The sequence below is a fragment of the Felis catus genome, chromosome C2 (genome assembly GCF_018350175.1).
Source record: "Felis catus isolate Fca126 chromosome C2, F.catus_Fca126_mat1.0, whole genome shotgun sequence".
Lineage (NCBI taxonomy): Eukaryota > Metazoa > Chordata > Mammalia > Carnivora > Felidae > Felis > Felis catus.
In genome coordinates this window covers 100,041,118-100,044,948 of record NC_058376.1, presented here as the reverse complement: position 1 = coordinate 100,044,948, position 3,831 = coordinate 100,041,118, and the positions used below count along the sequence as shown (strand labels likewise).

At 38.4% G+C, this 3,831-nt stretch overlaps 1 pseudogene; it reads left to right on the top strand.

Moving 5' to 3' along the window:
• The first annotated feature begins 2,652 nt into the window (after positions 1–2,652).
• On the top strand, positions 2,653–3,232 carry LOC101101331 (annotated as a pseudogene).
• Positions 3,233–3,831: the final 599 nt, after the last annotated feature.

Sequence of the window (3,831 nt, the reverse complement as noted above, 5' to 3'; positions counted from 1 at the left end):
AGTTTGGTGCAGAGCTTTTCAACTTAAGTGTTTATTTTGTAAGGCAACTAATAAGATAATTATTTTTTTAAATAACTTTCTCTGTATGTTCATAGTTCCTGGATCCCTGCTCTCTCAACTGCATGCTGGTCATAGTCTCATGCTGTTTGGAAAGAACTTCATTTTCATAGTTCTTAAAATCCCAAATTTGCAAAAGTTGCCCAAGTACCTTGCAATGTAGCATGTGTTTTTAAATTTAGGAAATTAAAACTTCATTTTTGTAAGGTTGAAATGTAATGAAACAGTCTCATTAAACATATCCATTATGTAGTGGAAAGAACATTAAATTTGATCCCTGTGTACCTGGATGACTCAGTCGGTTAAGTGTCTGCCTCTTGGTTTCAGCTCAGGTCATGATCTCATAGTTTTGTAGTTCGAGCCCTGTTTTGGGCTCTGCCACCGTGCAGAGCCTGCTTGGGATTCTCTCTCTCTCCTTCTCTCTTTGCCCCCCACCCCCGGCCCTGACCCACACTATTTCTGCCTCTCTCAAAATAAATAAATAACCTTTAAAAAAAATTGACCCCTGTGTGTGATCTGCCTCTTCCAGGTAGAGTGTATTTGGTCAAGTCACTTCTCCTAAATTTACTTCTTTGGTTAATGATGTGAGTGTAATAACACCTGACTCTGAAATAGTGTTGTTTGTAACAAAATGCAAAGAATTATCATTATTATCATCTTCATCATCACCTATTTACATCGTTATGGTTATTACAAAATTTAATGGAGTCCATGGAACATTTCAGAACTTCCACACTCACAAACATGTACAAATCTGAAACTACTATTTATGGGGTTAGAAGGCAGAATTCAGAATTAATACACAATCAAATGCCAAACATAATTTTGAGTATTTTTTATCTTTTCTATACTTGTACCTGTCAAAGTTTCTAAATCGCTGTCTTAGACAAATAAACGATACAGAAATATAAATTAGAAAATGTAAATGTTTAACTCAAGTAAAAGAAATTATTAGGTGCGTCTTCTGTTTCATGTCCAAGTTGAAATCACAGAAGAGGCTTTGGGCAATCACAAATAAATTGATGCTTTATTTATGTGCAAATTTAACTTCCCGCATTGTATTCTAAGTGATGAAGTTATGTCAGTTATAGAAAGTGGCAAAGAGATTACATTTGCTAGAGTTCTTATAAAAGAATGACACAAAATACATTGTAATATAATATAAAAATTAGTTTTGATATGCAAAACTTTATGCCCTTTGTGTCACATATGCTGGACAATGATAATCTAATGGAAAATTAGATTATTAGATTATTAAACTCGAAAATTAGATTATTAGAGATGACTGGGTGGCTTAGTCAGCTAAGCATCTTACTCTTGATTTCAGCTCAAGTCATGATCTCACAGTCGTGAGATAAAACCCCATGTCAGGCTCTGTGCTGGGTGTGGAGCCTCCTTAAGCTTTTCTCTCCCTCTCCCTCTCCTCCTCTCCCACCCACATGCAAGCACTCTCTTTCTCTCAAAAAAGAAAAGAAAATTAGATTATTAAAGAATCCAGAAATTCTTTCATTAAATACACAAGCACAAGTGTTCTTGACAGATTGAATCATCAATATTGTTGAGAGCTAACTTTCATATCTAAGAAGCAAAAGCAAGAAAAAAACACACACATCTGGGCAAATAAATATATCTGAATATTTTATCATTCTTTATCATTTTAGTTGGTGCATTGTATCTTTTCTGAGTTTCGCAATGGTTTTATGTGTTTTTGTATATCCATAAAAAACACATACCATGCTAAAATATAAATGAGTTTAAATAGGCTGTGAACAGTCTAATCATTCATTTATCCATCCATCCACTGAAGAAACAAAGATATCTGAGTATCTGTTTTTCATTGACATTGCAAATTAAAAACTAAATGTTACAGCTTGGCAGACTTAAAAATAGTGTTTAAAATCTAGTATGATAAGTGCTACTACACGCACATGCACATGCACACACACACACTCAACATGTATAGTGTTGGACAAATAAAAGTGTAATTTCAAATTTGCAACATGGACAGGGAAGGCTTTACAGAGGAAAAATCATCTGAACTAGGTTTAAGCCTGCCAAGGGATTTTTAGGCACTTAAATGACAATTGTTTACTTCAGGAGGGAGAAAAAAATCAGGAGCAATGGCAGAGAAGTTAGCATATAGCCTGAGTTGAATGAGGTGGGACTACATAAATGATGAAAACAAAGGCAGAAACTAAATCATAGAATACTCTATAATTTCATTGAAGGACTTTGGCGTTTAGACTATGGCAAATATAGTATCCCTGATGTGATTGTAGTATTTGAATAACAAAATTGATTTTCAGTTTTGAAAATTCCTGTTAAGAATTTTCAAAAGAATTCCTATAAGAATTTTCAGTTTTGAAAATTCCTGTTAATTCCTAATTAATAGAAAGTGTGTAGAGGCAAAGACATGAATACAGTAGGAAGTTACCACATAGGTTTGTAAGACACAATGAGGACTTAAATTAAGCCAATGAAGTGAAAATAAGAAAATGTGTTGAAACACTTTGTGGACCACTTGGAGTCGGTGCTTCAGACTGGTACCTTGCCTCCCAAGACTCTTCCCAGCTGTCTGCCCAACCCGGCCCCGTGATGCCCATAGACCTCAGCAAATGGTCCAGGACTGAGATTATAGGAAGTGGATGAGCAGCCACAGCATCTGCTGCAGGTCAAATATGCCAGGGTGGAGGTTGACAGCTGGCCAAATTGCTGACACCCACCCAGGATAAGAACAGACCCACCAGGACTTCATGGGGTGGTCTTGAGCTACATAAACCTTACACCTTGGTCATGACAGATCCAGATGCTCCCAGATGGAAGGACCCCAAGTACAGGGAATGGCACCATTTTCTGGTGGTCAGAGTGAGGGGCAATGACATCAACAGTGGCATAGTCCTCTCTGATTATGTCGACTCTGCGCCTCCCAATGGCACAGCCTTCAATTGCTATATCTGGCTGGTTTACCAGCAGAATGGGTCACAGAAGGATGATGAGCCCATTCTCAGCAACTGATCTGGAGACCACCATGGCAAATTCAAAGTATGAGCTCGGGCACCTGGTGGCTGGCACGTGCTACCAGGGTGAATGAGATGACTGTGTGCCCAAACTCTATGAGCAGCTATCTAGGAAGCAGAGGTATGCTAGGAGACAGAAATCGTCCCTGAGGTGTTGAGCAGTGTTCTCAAGTTCAGTGATGCATGTAGATTTCTCTCCTTCCCAGCTTCCCATTCTCACAGGTGAGGCCTGAGCCATCAGGTAGTGGTTTAGAGTGACTTTTCCTTCTGCCTAACCATTATAATTCTAGAGGTTCACACCCAGGTTTATGTTTTGAACAAATTTGAACTGTATTTTGGGGAATATTTTGGTACTAGGTTGGGGTCATCAAATAGTGAATATAAGAATAGCAATCCAGGGGCGCCTGGATGGCCCAGTAGGTTAAGTGTCCAACTTCGGCTCAGGTCATGATCTTGTGTTTTGTGAGTTTGAGCCCTGTGTCGGGCTCTGTGCTGACAGCTTAGAGCCTGGAGCCTGCTTCCGATTCTGTGTCTCTCTCTCTCTCTGCCCCTTACCCGCTCATGCTCTGTCTCTGTCGCAAAAATAAATAAAAACATTAAAAAAATAAAAAAAAAAGAATAGCAATCCAGAATTTAAAGAAGAAAAAATGACCAGGTCTATAGTAACAGAGCAGAGCATCAAAGAATCCTTAAGAAAGGTTTAAAAGAGAGAGAGAGAGAGAGATTTTTTGCCTCTGCCTTTGTGAGCCCGAGTCCA